The 16,201-nt window shown below is 39.9% G+C and overlaps 1 protein-coding gene across 4 annotated transcripts in view; it reads left to right on the forward strand.

Annotated features, from left to right (window-relative positions):
* The window catches only part of Dis3l2 (DIS3 like 3'-5' exoribonuclease 2), a 317,733-nt gene that overhangs the window by 103,727 nt on the left and 197,805 nt on the right, over positions 1 to 16,201 (forward strand). The gene's annotated exons all lie outside the window — the stretch shown is intronic.

Below are 16,201 nucleotides of genomic sequence, written 5' to 3' on the forward strand. Positions count from 1 at the left end.
ATCCAGTCTTATTTTTCTTAGTGGCACATAAACCATGGGTTTGGGGATTATTGAAAATGTCAAATTGCAAACATATGGTTCAAGAACTGTACCCAAAGGCTTTACTTGGCCACACTTCAGGAAACTTAAGAGCAAGAGATATTTGTAAGTTGAGTATTGCAGTATCTAGGTTTCTAAGAGGTTCTAAAATATAGAAGCTGTATTTCCAGCCAGATTTGAGTTTTTTTATATACTTGGAAGTGGAGACAAGTGAACAACACGGGCCTGGCTAGGCTGATGAGACAATAAGCATTGTTATCCGGGCATTTCTGTCCCAATCACCATGAAACACTAGAAGGAATGCCAAAAGATTACCAAAGGAGGATGCTGAGCAGACAACCTATGGTAAGGCCTGGCAAGCACAGTTCAGTAATCTTGAAGGCTGGGTTGCTTCCAGAAAGGATCGCAGAAGCACTGCTGTTTTTCTCCACTGCTAATGGCCTTAGCCAGAGAACATGCTCTGAAAGTGTGTGTCCTTTTGGTGGTAAGGATTACTCATTCAGAGTGACTTTCTCAGCTTTGAGATTCATCTTAAATGGGCAGGCTAGTATTTTTGCTGTTATTCTTTTTTTGTTGTTGTTCATTTTTTTAATTAATTTTTTTAAAATTTTTCATCTGTTATTCTTGTTTACCTTCATTTCCCAGGTGTACTGACCTGAGCGCACCCAAGTTACTCTTGTTTTTTTTTTTTGTTTTTTTTTTTTTTGGTATGCCTAGGTAACTAGTGGTTTCATTCTTCAGGGATCAGGCAGTTGGATCCTCATTTGAACAAAATTCATTGACATTTCTTTCTTCTGTTGCTTCTCCTTTCCTCCTTTAAAAATAGTTGGATATTGTCTTCCAACAGTGCATGCATGTTGTATACAGCAACATTTGTACTAGAAGCTATGCCATTTTAACGAGAAGAGAAGGCTATAACCGAAACCCTAAATAGTCAAATGTTCTATTAACAAGCTCACTAAGAAGAAAGATACAGGACAAGTCAAGAAAGGAAAATTTTAGAGCCAGTCGCAGGTTTGAGCAAAGCTACTTAGAAGAAATCCAGTTCTGGTGGCTCAGTTATTTTGTCCTTTGTCCTTTGAGAAGTCCACTGCGTCTTTTGGGAAGCTCTGACTGTTGCTTGATGTGTCATCTGCTGTAATTCCCATCTCTGTCACAGGAAAAGCTCTCAGAGCGCTTCACACAACTGTGGTGTTTGTCCTTTTTCCTTATTCTTTCCACATGTTTCTAGCCCAGTGCTCTTTCTATTGCTTTCTTAGTAGCCTTAACTGAGGAAGCGGCGTCAATCCTTCCCTCAGTGTCAGGTGCTGGTCCCGCTCTCCAGCTGCCTCCAAACAGAGAGTGTGTGAAGCCACATGGCTGTTTCTCATTTCTTGCTCTCTTGATATTTAGGAAAATCACAATTTGCTCTTTTAAGAAATCGCAGCATTTTTAAGGGTATTTCAGCCAGCTTTTATTGCTTAGGATAATATAAAATCTGGTTACAGTTAAGATGTTAGTACTTTTTGTATCATTTAAGGTTTTTGGAAGTTGTTATTGAAATAAATCATAACCTTAAGAACACCATAAACAAACTAAGACTTCTAGAAAGGTTCTTTGCTTTGTATTGTACTTTCAAGTATATTATTAATTCTAATTCATGCTTGTGTTTCAAAGTGTTATTTTAAATGTCTTGTTTCTATACCAAAAACAATGCTATAATGTATTGCATGTGTATGCTAGAATTTCCCCCTTTATGTTTAGGAAACTTTAGTGTCTTCTCTGGTAAGTGAGAACACAGCACCAGTCTAGTTGTTTGTAACCAGTAATCATTGAATTAAGAGAAATGGTCTCTGTATATCTCAGACCCACTAGTTTCTCCCAGGAAGAAAACACACACACACACACACACACACACACACACACACACACACACATATATATGTATATATGTACATATATATGCATATATACATGTATGAATAAATGAGAGAGAAGATGAGCCAAAGACCTTGGCCCTATTTGAGGCTCCAGCTCCATGGCTTCTTGAAACTGCTTTTACTGCTCCATAGGCATGGCTTCCTGTCAGCATGGAAAGCTCTCGTAATGGCTGGGAGTGTCGCTAGGTGATAGAAGCACTTGCCCAGGACGCACACATCCCTGGATTTGATCTTTAGCACTGGGAACAAAGATTTGCCATTGTTTAGAAGCTTGGGACTGATTAATTAAATTTCACTCTTCTTAAATGCATCAGTGGCTTTGGAAAATGTTTTGGCAAAGGTTGCCTGGTTAGCAAGTTCCAAAGGATAAAAATCTTTGCCAAGTGATATAATAGCTTTGTATCTTTCATCACCGGGAATGTTAAGAACAGCTTTGGCCTCAGAATCAGGTGATCGTGTGAAGTACATTTCATGCCCTCTAACTCAGGAGGTCTTCCAGAGACCTTTTCCAGTTTCTTTGTCTGGTGGTGACTACCAGTACCTGATGGGTGAGCATAGATTTGGAGTGTGAGGTAAATGACACCTTCGCTTCTATTTCCCAGCCAACTGCTTTTGTTTTTCCCAAGGGAGACTCTATGACTAATCCTTAATCTCTCCTGAGATTTGAATTGGTCTCTTACCACTCCTTATAGGCTTGCTCAAGTCATCATTGGGCAAAAGAAGCCCTCCCTCCCCCACCCCAATGGCCTCCCGGAACTTTCAGTGCCCATATTTCCTTGAGTTTTCTTTCCTTCCTTCTGTCTGGCTTAGGAAAGCAGACCCATGTGATTATTTAGATATGGTTCATTGAGTTATCAGAAACCCCAAGATCCTCTTTTCCAAATTGTCTGCCTTTCTAAGATCCGAATTTCTTCTTTTTCCAGATCTCCACTGTACATAAAGGTGGTTCATATAACCAGAAAACAGTTACATTTGCTTCAGAAATTAGAATAAAATTTAAACACCTATAATTTCTATTATCTAATATTTTGTGCCAGTCTTTAAAAATCTGATTTAAAAAATATAAAACCTTGTCCAGACTTTTTTTTTAAACAAAGGGTACAATGGAAATTTTTGCTTCCCTGTTTTTTTTTTTTTAATAGGATGGATAATACAATATTATTGGCTAAAGAAATGATGACCAGCACCTGTAATATCCTAAGACCCTCGCTCTTTTTTTTAAGACCCTCACTCTTATACCAGCCATAGCCTTCTCTGTGGAGTTTTCAGAAGAGATACATGCATAGAAGACAAAGTGAGACAGGGCAGTCTTCATTAAGCAAGGCCTTGATCTAAGCCAAAATGATTTCACCAGACTCTCCCACTGGCATTGTCTTAGCCTTTTTATATCTTATTGCTGCCAATGGGTAGGAGTGTCCAGATCTCTATTTTTACCCTTTTATTTTAGGTAGTACTGAAGACTGAACCCAGAACTTCTTACATGCTAGGCAAGCCCTGCATCTCTAAACTGTTTGACTATCCCCAGCTTTCCAGTTTCTGCAGTCCAAGTTAAAGTCTGAAAATTACTTTGTCATATCCTATTAATGTGTCAAGGTCACTCTATTTTTGATGATTTTCAGAAATTCTTATCTGTTCTTTGTAGTAAACTCTTGAAGTTTAGGCATTGTAATACTTTTTAAAAGATTTTGTCATTTAGTTATTCGTCTATTAAATTTTTCCATGATATCTATAATTGAAAAAACTTCAATTTTGGTATATGACATTAATCATATTTTCATGTGTTTTTAAGTTTTTCCATGTTCTCAGATGTCAGGTCTTTCTCCATATAATCTTTTATTAAAGATTTACCTTTTGATGGGTTTTATGATGTGTTCTTTATTGATTGAGATTATCATTTGGATTTCTCCTCTGGTTTGGATATTGAACATCCTTAAATTCCTAGAATAAATCTTACGTAATCCCGATATGTTACTATTTTTTGAATATACTATAAGGTTCATTTGTGCATGTGCAGTGTCTGATTTTTTATTTCATGTTAAAAAGGATATAAGATTTTCTTGCCATTATTCAGTATTTAGAGTCAAGATTATAATAGCTCCGTAGAATGGCCTAAAATTTTTTTTTATCATTCTGAGTGAGGTAACCCAGAAGTAGAAAGGCACATATGACATATACTCACTTATAAGTGGATATTAGACATATAATATAGGATAAACATACTAAAATCTATAGTCCTAAAGAGGCAAAACAACAAGGAAGACCCTAGGGAATATGCTTAATCCTTATTCAGAAGGGCAAACAGGATAGACATTGGAAGTAGGAGAAGAGAAGAACAGGACAGGAACCTTCCACAGAGGACATCTGAAAGACTCTACCCACTAGGGTATCGAAGGAGATAATAAGACTCATAGCCAACTTTGGGCAGAGGGCTGGAATCCTTATAGAAGAAGAGGGAAATAGAAAGATCTGGAGGGGACAGGAGCTCCACAAGGAGACCAACAGGGCCAAAAAAATCTGAGCGGAGGGGTGCCTACAGAGACTGATACGGCAGCCAAGGACCATGCATGGAGAGGACCTAGACCCCCCTGTTCAAAGGAAGCCCATAGGCTGCTCAGTTTCCAAGTGGGTATGCTAGTAAGGGGTACAGGGGCTATCTCTGACATGAACTCAGTGGCCTGCCCTTTGATCACCTCCCCCTGGAGAGGTGCAGCCTTGCCAGGCCACAGAGGAAGACAATACAGCCAGTCCTGATGAGACCTGATAGGCTAGGGTCAGATGGAAGAGGAGGAGGTCCTTCAGTATCAGTAGACTGGGGGAGGGGCAGGGGAGAAGAAGGGAGGGAGGGCAGGATTGGGAGAGGATGAGGGAGGGGGCTAGAGCTGGGATAACAAAGTGAATAAATAAATAAATAAATAAAGTTAAATTAAAAAACTTTAAAATAAAAAGTTGTTTTTTGTTTGTTTGTTTTTACTGGGTTTTTTTGTATTTTTTCCAGAGTAGCTTGTATAAAGTGCCAATTAACTGTCTTTTTTTCTTAAAATTAGTAAAATGCATTGTAAGTTGTTTGTACCTGTTGTTTTTTAGAAAATGAGATTGTTGTTTTCAAACATATTAATTGATATTTTCAAATTACAAATTTCTTCTTGTGCCAATTTTGTTTTATTTTAATGAGAATTTATCCATTCAGATGTGTTAGCATCATGATACTCATATTACTGTTCAATTTATAAAATTATTTTAAAATCTCTTATTAATTTTCATCTCTTTTATTCTGTATTATAATTATTTAATCTTCATCTTCCTTCCCCATTCTTCTCTCATAATGACTCTTGAACCTAGAGCCTCACGCATGGGGGGATGTATTCTAGCTCCAGCTCTGTTTGTATTTTGAAGCAGAATTTCACTAGTTTTTCAGGATGGTCTTGAACTCATACTGTTGCCCTCATAGGACTCTAATTTGTAATTATTCTGCCTCAGCCTCGCAAGGAATTAAGACTATAGAGCTGTACTACTTGACCCAGCTGGTTGGAGTTTTTTCCTAGTAATCATTTTTATTCAGTACATCACAATTTTATTCCCCAATAAACATCAATACTTCATGTAATGTACCAGTAAAATCATTGGCTTAAATAACAATAGATTAGGTAAATTCTTGGGGAAATATTTTGGCAAAAATGATTGTTTAGTTAATCTACTACAAAACTCACACAGAATGAAGAATGTATAAAGACACATATGATATATACTCACTTATAAGTGGATATTAGACATATAATATAGGGTAAACATACTAAAATATGTAGTCTTAAAGAAGCTAAACAACAAGGAAGACCTGTATTCTGCACGGGGGGAGAGGCATATGATGTCATACAATGTTGTCAATAATTATGCAAAAACCCTCCTGTTCCAGTTTGTGTTAGGCAAATGCTTTACCACTGAACTGCATCCTTACACCTTATCTGCCTAATAAGTACTTGCTTATATTAATAACCAAAACTATTACTGTATAATAATATTTCTTCCATTATCACATATAAACTTTGGTCCCTATTCTTACTCTATACTCTCCTTATTCAGAAAATTATGCTCAAGGATCTTGCTTATTGTATTTCTGAATTATCGCAGAGCAGGTATTCAGCTGGCAGTAGCCTAGGGCAGAGTAGTAGACTGGGAGGGAGATGAACAAGGTACATGTCCCCTGTACCATGTTCTTGAAATGAGGGAATTGGTCAGAAATCTTTGAGTAAGTATATAGTTTTAGCAATAGTAGAGATTTAGTAAGCTAGACTGTGATGGGACATGAACATGAATGGCTTGGGGTTCTTCCATGAGTACTACTTAGTCTCTGAAAAGCATTATAGCTTCTGCCTCTTTCCTTTGCTATGTGTCTATTTTTATTCACATAGCATTTATGGAATGATTATGATGCTAGCAACATACTGCTATGTGCAGGTCTGTTATTTATTGACATATCATTAGACTTGCTGTTTTTCAGGATTGTCCTTTTCACCCCCATCCCTGTGTTTTTAAATCCAGGTGTCATTATGGCCTGCTTGTGTATTTCTCTTTAACAGAGAAGACCTGAGGGCTTGGGTGGCAGTGCACACTCCTAATATTACAGTTAATTGGTTGGATAGAATCTGTTCTGTTCATGGTCCCCTTCATAATACCTGGGAGTAGTTATGCTTGCCAGCTGTTTTGCTAGCACTTTTAGTACACAATTATTATAGTAGAAACTTCAAACAGCTTGTCACAAACATTGTTCAAACATTGTCTGCAGACAGGGGTCACCAGTCCTCCAGCGTGTCAGTTGTGTGTTCCTAACCTTCTTACAAGAATAACCAAGTAGAGGCAAAGGTGCTGACAGGCTTCCTGTGTTCCCTACTGCTCTTCTGCTCCCAGTGGGCATTCTCTGAACAAACTGAAACCTGTAAGTTCTCTGGAACCCCCCTCCCTTGGGCTCTTCAAATTCTTGTCTCAATATGATGCTCTTTGGTTTCTTGCTTGCTGTGTCCTTTTAGCTTTTTTCTTGGTTCCCTAGATTGTTTTATAATCTACTTTCTTTGAGCTCATTGGCAATGAGACAGGAAGAACAACTTTCCTGACTGGTAACATCCTTTTCTCCTTCTTCCCTTCCCATGCTAACTGAACTTAATTCCTCCTCCTTCTCCCACTCTTTTCTCCTCACCTACCCACAGATCTGGTCTATTCAGTGTCATTCAGTCTATGGCAGTGAGAACAAAGGACTAAAACTCATATCTGTTGATACATATATTATATTGCCTTAGAACTCATAGCAGGACCAGTGAGATAGCTCATTGATGAAGGCACTTGCTACCCCACATGGCAGATCTCTGTGACCCAAATGATGGAATGAGAGAATCAACTTTTGCAAGGTGTCTTCTGACCTCCCTGTGCAGAGTGTGCATGTTCACAAACACACACACGAGCACATGCACACACACATACACAGAGTAAATAAATAAAATATGCTAATGCTGTTACCCCCACTCCCACCTCTAATTACAGAAACATGGCTCTGGACAGATCCACTACAGCGATAGTCTTCCTAGCATGCAATGCTGTATACCTAGTGCTCTTAGCCAGGCACACCACATTACTAACAGTTATTTCCTAACACTGGATGAAATGCAAGTTTGCATTTGGTCAAACTATAAAGCACATTTAATGCCATTGACTGGAGCCCTCCAAAGTGCCTGACGTTCTCACCCTCAGAAGCTGTAGTGAACAGTGCCATGCTTTGATTTAAAGAAAAAAAAAAGATAGGAAAATATTTATAGACGGAGTTGTTATAAAAATACTCAAAGCATGAGCTTCTAGAGAAAAGTTAATTTTAAAAGTTTGCCAGCTGAAACCTTCTGTTGAAAAGGCTAGACACAGTTTCCATTTTATGGATAACATTATTGAGACTCAGATTAGTGGCTTGTCTTCTCAGGGGTCCAGAAGAGGTTAATAAATTTATAAGTGAAAATTATTTGTGCCCATAGCAAGGAAGACTTTCCTAATAGGCTATATTTTGAAAAGAACAAGCCTGGCCCCATTTGTCTAATTTCTCCCTGTAAGAATAGTGTCCGTTGCCCATCTAGTTCATGTTTCCCTTTTCTCTCTCTTACATTTTCATCTGGGCGCACCCTTGTCAGAAGGTGTGTGAAGCTGGGTGAAGCTGATCCTAGCTGCAGAGTGAAGCTGATCCTAGCTGCAGAGTGAAGCTGATCCTAGCTGCAGAGTGAAGTCTTAGTTGTTGTATATAAGTTCCTTGGCACACTTAGTCGCCTTATGCTCATAAGACTTAATGCAGCAATGGAAATTCTTTAGCCAATATTATAACCACAGAGGCTGTTGACCACTTGAAATAGTGCTGGTGGCTGAGAAACTGAAAATTCAAACGCGTTTAATTTTATTTTAAATAGTTACATGTGGGTAGTGACCTCTTTATTGGATAGTGTAGCTTTACACTTTTGCCTCTTTCCAAAGATCAGTGGTCCAAGCAGCCTAATCAGGGTGAACCTTCCTTAGAATTCTGGGGCATAAGTTGTTTCCTTATGGATATGAACAAGGAAATATTTATTCCTAATTACTATTGGCAGCTGCCCTATGACTTACTAAATATTGTGGATAGAAGAGCGAAGAACCAAAAAAGTCTGGCCCCTCACAGCCATTAATGAGGCTTGCATCAACTGACCCTGAAGTGTTCCCTGCATATGGACTTCCAGTTACATGAACCAATGAGTCATCTTTGTTAGGTAAGCCAGTTTGAGTGGATTTTCAATTCTTTCAACTAAGAGTAACCAAGTAGAGGCAAAGGTACTAACAGGCTTCTTGTTTTTCTGCAGCTGTCAGCTGTAGTGCCTGATGGACATTCCAATGAACGACTCTTATAGGAGAGAGAGGGCTGTGTTATAAAGGGTGGTATGAACTAGGTACCAGCTGCATTCTACTTGCCTGCCATGTAAACTTGCCAGTATCTTTTCTTCTCTGGTTCCAGGGTATTTATTTGTTCACAGTTGTTATACTTGTTTGTAGCCCACATGGTATTTGCACACAACAAGCTTCATGTTTCTTGTTGGGGAACCAGGGTGAATACAAAGGAAAATTTAGATGTTTGTCCTTGACAGGCACTCAGTCATTATAGAGACAGCAGGGACACGTTTCTACTTAAGGGTTAGATACAGTTGGATAATGGGTAATGGTTTCACTGCTGCCTGATTAGGCCTTCGGTGGACCTTCTTTTCTTTTTTCCTCCCCTCCCCTCCCCTCCTCTCCCTTCCTCTTCTCATCTCTTTTCTCCTCCTCCTCCTCCTTTTTTTGAGACAGTGTTCTCTGTGTAGCCCTGGCTGTCCTGGAACTCACTCTGTAGACCAGGCTGGCCTTGAACTCAGAGATCTGCCTGCCTCTGCCTCCCGAGTGCTGGGACTAAAGGTGCGTGCCACCGCTTAGCTTAAGTGGACTTCTGGTTCAAAGAGAACCAACACGTTAACAGACCAGTGACCCATTAGATGCTTTTCCCATGGCTTGCAGGTTCTGAAGCTGCAATGCCTTGTAGAGTCAGAAGCAAAAACAAAGATATTAAAAAGCAGAGACTGTTAGTAACCACAGGCAGTGTCATGTACAGAAAAGGAAACCATTCAGAGGAGTCACAAGGTAAAAGTAGGTAAGAGGAGGAGAGAGACAGCAGATAGTAGTATATTCCCTGAGCTTTAAATGATGAATATAGTGGAGGGTACTCTGAGAAGAGCAGGTTATAGAGGTAGATAAGTAGTTACTTCAGTGGAACCACTGCAGAACGCATAGTGGAAAGTCTGGAGAAAAGGCTAGAAAAGAGGCTATACTGAGGTTTGCAAAGTTTTCTATAGCTTCTAGGAAGGTAGTAGGAAAGAGTCACCTAAAGTAGCTATGGAAAAGGGATCGATTGTTAGAAAGAGGAGAGATTGACAACAGTGGTCATTCAGATCAGCCATGCAGCAAGACCTGACTGCTACCTTGAATGGAGAATAGATGGTGAAACATGCAGAAGTAGGATTAACAGTGGTGCATCAGATGTGAGACAGGCAGAAAGGAATTCAAGGTTAGCAACTGATAGGTGCTTATAGTCTTAAGTGAGAAAGAAAACTAAGGGTAAGAAGGGCTATGAATTCAGGTTCTGAATGTTGAACTTGTGTGTCATAGAGGACATTCTGTTTGCCATAACCAGAAAGTGATTCAAAACAGAAGTGTGGTCCTCCAGGACATTATACATCTCTCTGTGTTAATAAAGCTATGGGGAATCAGCTTGTCAAGTAGATGGGTTGTACTTGTACTTGCCTGGAGGATACAGAAAACTTCGGGGTAAAGTGAGGACAGTAACAGATTTGGAGAGCTTTGAACAAGACCTAGGAGAAAGAAGGAGTGATGAATATTTTGGAGAAATGAGAGAGTAACTCATCTTCTTTTAGTGGATGTCAAGTGGTTGGAGATTATTTTCATGTAAGAAGATTCTCTTAGTTCTTTGAGACCAGCCATTATTTGGGAGGTTGCTCTTTTATTCTCAAGCCTTATTTTATAGCAAGGTAATAAAAAACGTTTATTTCAGGACTCATTGAATAGGTCCAGAAATCTGTGAATCAGTTGTGAAGTTCATTCCTGCTTTGCCTCTTCCTGTGTTCTAGAGGCTTCTTCTCTGTGAAGTGAAAGTTCTAGTCTTAGAGAAGACCCAGTCAAGTAATTCTTCCCTTTCTCTCTCTTGGCTAGCCTGTGCCACATTTATTCACTTGAACAATGAAATCTTTTTTTGTAACTTGTTCTTTAACCTCCTTCCTTGAAGCTTTTTAAAATTAAAATCATAGTAAGTACCTTATGAGCACATATTCATTCTGAATGCTTAGTTTGAGATCATTCATTCATTGCCACTACACTAAATTGTATGTGCCTACAGGCCCATCTTGTTGGCATCCAGCTCCCTTTGGATCAGTCTAAATAAGTCTCATTCTCCTTTGAGAACTTTTGGAGATGGTTTTTAAGTCAAGCAGAAACATGCCAAGAGAATCTGCTTGATTAATGGTCTTGATGTAATGATGTTTATGACTTGTGGAGATTTTCAAAAAGTTAGTGAGGATTCCAGCTTGTTCTCTTTGATAAAAAAATAGGCTGTGTCTTTTTGGCTATGGAAGGCCCATCAATAAGGGCAGGTTGTATTCAGCACTGTGTAGTTGAACACTGTTTATGGCTTTCAGATAATGCTAACTCGTGAACATATTGGCCCTTTCCTTCTACCCCAAGTCCCCACTCTCTAGTCACCTCAAGGAAAGCACAGCCTCACAATGAAGTTTGTCCTGTACCTCAGTTTAGGGCTAACTGCTTAGATCTGACTAACTTGCTGGGCTTTTTAGCTATCCCACTTTGTAGCTCACCTTGCTCTGTTGGCTCTTTAGTTCTGCTTTGAGTGCTCCCTTGGCCCTATTGGTGCAGTAGGGTCAGGATCCAAGTCTGTCTGTCTTGCTTTTGGCTTCTTTAGCAGTAAAATGGTTTCTAATAAGATGTATCAACAGTGTGCAGGATAAGAACTGAAGCATGTTTGCCATTTTCCCTATTCGTAAAAATCCTTTCTAATAAACACCTTGACCATTCCATGGGTTCTTGCATAAATCAAATGAGGTATTGGAGGGGAAAGCTCCACTAAAAGGATGAAGCTTTGCTTTCCATTGTCAGATTTTCCAAACCACTTTGTTCAAGCCTGTCTTGAGCTAAGGAGTGTCACATGACTCTCCTGCAGAGATTCTCAGACTGCACACAGCATCATTGATGAGCATTCTTGGTCTCTGATGGCCCTTCCCCACCAGGCCTCCTCCTGTTGGGTGCTTTGCCTGCCTGTGCACCTGAGTGTGCTGCTCAGGCCCCAGGGCCTCCAAACACATCCTGCTCATTTTTTGCCCTGTGTCTATGCTTCCTCTTTCTGCTGTGAAAGCTACCCAGTCTTAGCCTTTCCCGTGAAGATGACTCCCATGAAGATGTTCTCCCAATCTCAGCTATCTTTTTAGAAGTGTATTTGTTTTCTATTACCATGCAGTAAATCACCACAGACTTGGAAGCTTAGCACAATGCATCTGTTATTTTGGTTCTAGAAGGTAGGAGTCAGAACTTGGCTCATCTAGGACCTTTGCTTCTGGGCTCTTCACAAGGCTTAGGTCAAGCTGTTGGGTCATCTGAAGGCTGAACTGTAAGAAAGATCTGTTTTAAGCATCAGTGGAGTTGACTAGAGTGAGATCCTAGAAGGTTTGGGGCTGAGATCCTCAGCCTTTTGCTAGTTGTATGCTAGAGGCTGCCTTTGGCTGCTTCCTACATAGGTCCTTCTACTTTATCACTGGCTTCAGGAGACTTAATAAGAGAATCAGCTAGCAAGATGGAAGGTACAGTCATTTAACTAAATCATGGAAGTAACATCTCATTATCTTTGCTTTATTCTATTGCTTAGAAATAGGTCACAGGCCCTGCCTATGATTGAGGGGGTTGGGATTATATAAGGACATGCAATGAGAGGACAGACATGAAATGAGAGGGCAGACATGATTTGGGCTATTGTAAGCCTCGTTACCAAAAATTTCCCAATTAAGCCTTTACTTATTTCTTCCAACAAATGTATGATCATCCCTTTTGTGACTCTTTTTTATACTACCTAGTTACTTCTTACTAGTATTTTTTATGGTTGGCTTTGGTTCTTTATTTCCTTCATGTGACTGTTTTTGCACATCTTTAATTCAATTGCAGCTCCCAGAATAGTCTTCTTTTGCACATTGTTCTGCAAAAGACGTCTTCCTTCTATTCAGTGAAATTGAAGGACCAACCAGTCTCTGTCCTGTGTAATGCTTGAGTCTCCTTTCTTTCTCAGCAGATACACTGCATCCATTTTATAAATCTTCAGATTTGCCAATTGGTAGCAAATCAGTGACTTACACTTGTGTCTATAATCTGGAATATAATCTGGAGTCAGGTTGGGGCCCCAAAAAGAGACACTAGGACTCTGATCCAACCCGGGAACCTGAGGGTTGTGCATGGTCAGCAAAGAGGAAAGAGGCTGCATCCTGCCATGTTAGTTCCTCTCTTTCTAAACTCTGACCAGTTTTCAAATTAATATTGTTCAGGGAAATTGATAGTCTTCAGAGTTTTTAATCTCTTGCAACTAATCAGTTGCTCACATTGCCCTGATTTTCATCAGTGCTAACGCCAGTTATCTTATTAAGGAAAAGCAGTTGTCCATCAAATACACAAATAATACCAGCTAAAACACTAGCTGGTTTTGAGTGATTCCTTGTTCTGTTTCCTGGAACTTGATGGATCTTAGAAATGATATAATCTCTAAAAACTAATTTATTCCTGTTTAAACTAGCTGGCTCCTGTTCCCTTTTAATAATCATTTTGTGGCCCCGCTATTTCTAGGTCATAGTAAATGAATTGAAAAGAGGGCTGGCCTTTGGGGAGGCAGCATTTAATTTCTTTTCTTTCAACCAGCAGTGATCTGGTCCCCATTATGCCTATTTAAGATGTCCTGTAAGGTGAATACACTTTAAAAGGCTTGTGACAGATATGGTATCATTTGGTATCTGTGGATTTGCGAACTCCAAACATGGTATAACTCATCTGTTCTACCTTCCCATGCTCAGGGACCATCCCTGTGTAACTCTCTAAGATAGCTTCTAACCTTTTTAATTACTTGTCCTGTTAGTTTACCTACTAGTTGTTAAAAGGCAGGTAAAGAAACAATAATCTGGTTTTAGTGAACACATTTGTGGTACTGGAATGTTGATATCACAGTAAGATGTAATGGCTGGTCCCTTTAAGAAAAGCTGAGGTGAAAGCCAACTTAAACTTGGAGAAATCATTAATCTGTTGAGAAAGATGTAGAATGGGTGAGTTAAAGACAGCTAGGGGTGAAAGCACACGAGTGTATATGTCTGCATTTTAGGCCTTTGGGGAGCCATGAGGCTAAAAGCCAATTAAAGCTTTAGTAGAGAGGAATTTAAAAGTCATTTCTCCTGGGCAGAGGAAAGATTTGGAGCAGAGAGTACTCAGAGAAAAGCAGGAGGGTGTTGATTTTAATGCAGCCAGCTCCTAGGAATTGGAATCACTGCAAAGACCCATCTAGATGATCCTGCGAAGGAGTCAGGTTGGGGCCCCAAAAAGAGACACTAGGACTCTGCCCCAACCCGGGAACCTGAGGGTTGTGCATGGTCAGCAAAGAGGAAAGAGGCTGCATCCTGCCATGTTAGTTCCTCTCTTTCTAAACTCTGACCAGTTTTCAAATTAATATTGTTCAGGGAAATTGATAGTCTTCAGAGTTTTTAATCTCTTGCTGACTGAGTATTAACTTCTTTTTCATTCACTTAATAATTTTTCAAAAATATTTATTTATTTATTATTTATACAGCATTGTGTCTGCATGTGTGCCTGCACACCAGAAGAGGGCACCAGATCTCACTATAGATGGTTATGAGCCACCATGTGGTTGCTGGGAATTGAACTAGGACCTTTGGAAGAAACAGCCAGTGCTCTTAACCTCTCCAGCCTTCACTGACTTATTTATCTTAATATATTAAGGCTTTCTTTCACCAGTCTCTGCCCATATATTTCCATCAGGTGGTTCATTGTTACCTAATTTATATTCCAAGTCTCTATCACAGGATATAGACTGCATTTCCATCTTGGATAGAGAACATCAGCATATGTTTGTTCCATTGTGACCTCAAACTCAGAAAGTGTCCAAAAATGAAGTTGACTCTTCCAGTGTTTGTTAGCCAGGCAGATATCTCAGACAGCATGATTTCCTTTTCCATTCTTATTTTCATCAGTGCCACTGCATTTCTGGAGGTATTGTGGCATGGTAGGGAGAAGAGGAGGTACTGGCATTAATCAGTGTCAAGCTTGTATTCTGACCTGCCCCTTTGCTTTCCTATCCAGTATCCTGTGGAAAGCCTGTTATTTGGTGTTTTTGAGCTCTGTTTCTCCAAATTTTAAAACTGTCATAAAATCCCTGTCTACTTCACTTGGACTGCTAGGGAATATTGAATCTAATACAATGTGAGACATCTAATACAATGCCAGCTCAGCTCAGCGATGAGTTACTAGTTGCTGGGTTTAGTGTGATCAGCACCATGCTTGTTATGTGCACGGGCCTTGGGACAGGTTCTCATTCATGTTTTGTTCATGTCGAATAATGAACTCTGCATATACTAGGTCTCTCTTGTGCTTTTTACAGATGTGGTTGGCCCACATCTTTCAGAGGAGACAAGGCCCGTGTGTAATCTCATCCCCTCTTGTAGTGTTCCAGTGCAGAGCAAACAAATCTTGGGCTTTCCGAGGATAATCTTTTCTGCTGGGCTCTGATCCTATTCCTTCCTTCTCAGGGACCCCTCCCTTTCCTAATTGTGCTCACTTCTACCACACCTTCGTTTCTTCCCATCAGATGCTAACCATTCCAAGCCTTTCTTATCTTAAAAAAATAAAATATTCAAAACTGTGGCAATTTCTCTCTCCCTGTAAAGCCACCACCCCGTATTATTCTTCCTCCTCATAGCTAGACTTCCTGAGCCCATTCCACACCCTCATCCTCATAGTCCACATCACACTTGATTTCCCAGGCACAGCACCCTGGATTTTCTTTGTTTTATTCATTAAAATTTGTCTCACCAGGGTTACCTGTGAACTTGTTACTATAGCCAGATTGTTGAGCATGCTTTTTCATGAAAGTGCCTGCTTCTTTCTATCCTTTGTGCTTTTGTCTTAATGGGACATTGGGCAGTGCCACAAGGAAAGCCCACTGTGTTTCTTGTGAAGATTGTCACTACCACTCATCCATCCATCCATCCATCCATCCATCCATCCATCCATCCATGTATGTATGTATGTATGTATGTATGTATGTATGTATGTATGTATCTATCTATCTATCTATCTATCTATCTATCTATCTATCTATCTATCATGATTTATTTGCATTGTATCCCAGCTGTAGTCTCCTCCTACATCTCCTCCCAATCCCACTCAACCTCCCTCTTCTCCCCCTATGTCCCACCTAGTCCACTGATGGCGGAGGTCTTCCTCCCCTTCTATCTGACCCTAGCCTATTAGGTCTCATCAGGACTGGCTGCATCCTCTTACTCTGTGGCCTGGAAAGGAGATGATCAAAGCCTAGCCACTGAGTTCATGTCAGAGACAGCCCCTGTTCCCTTACTAGGGAAACCCACTTGAAGACT

Source organism: Meriones unguiculatus, chromosome 15 (genome assembly GCF_030254825.1).
Source record: "Meriones unguiculatus strain TT.TT164.6M chromosome 15, Bangor_MerUng_6.1, whole genome shotgun sequence".
NCBI classification, from domain to species: Eukaryota; Metazoa; Chordata; class Mammalia; order Rodentia; family Muridae; genus Meriones; species Meriones unguiculatus.